The sequence below is a fragment of the Branchiostoma belcheri genome, unplaced genomic scaffold, assembly GCF_001625305.1.
Source record: "Branchiostoma belcheri isolate BF01 breed outbred unplaced genomic scaffold, Haploidv18h27 scaffold148, whole genome shotgun sequence".
NCBI lineage: Eukaryota > Metazoa > Chordata > Leptocardii > Amphioxiformes > Branchiostomatidae > Branchiostoma > Branchiostoma belcheri.
Window position 1 is genome coordinate 309,434 of NW_017802913.1, and position 571 is coordinate 310,004.

The window sequence follows — 571 nt, forward strand, 5'->3', positions numbered from 1 at the left end:
TGTAATCATTGTTGGTGACTTGAACAGTGCATCTGATAACGCCTCTGTCGAAATTGATAGGTTTGTGGCCGATAACAATTTTGTCCAACTCATAAGTGAACCCACCCGCATTACTGATCATCCATGGTTGATCTGCTTATAACTGACTCTCCATGTCTTTTTACTGAGTGTGGTACGAGCCCCCCTTTGTCAAATTGTGACCACTCCCTTATTTATGGAAAAATGTCCCTCAAGATCCCTCATGTTAAAGCATTTAAACGCACTGTCTACGACTTTGGAAAGGCTGATTACGAGGGACTAAACTCTAAACTCCTTGCTACGGACTGGAATGCCATATTATCAGCGAATAGTCTTGATATAAACGACACAACTGTAGCACTTATGGCAACTCTTTCTAGTGCTATTAAACTGTTTGTTCCCTGTAAAGAAATCACTGTCCGCCCGAGTGATCAACCCTGGATGACCTGTGAAATTAGACACATGCTGAGGAAAAAGAAGCGACATCTGTTTAGCCGCTGAGATGGTATTTGACAGCTGTTTAGCCGCTGAGATGGTGTTTGACATCTGTTTA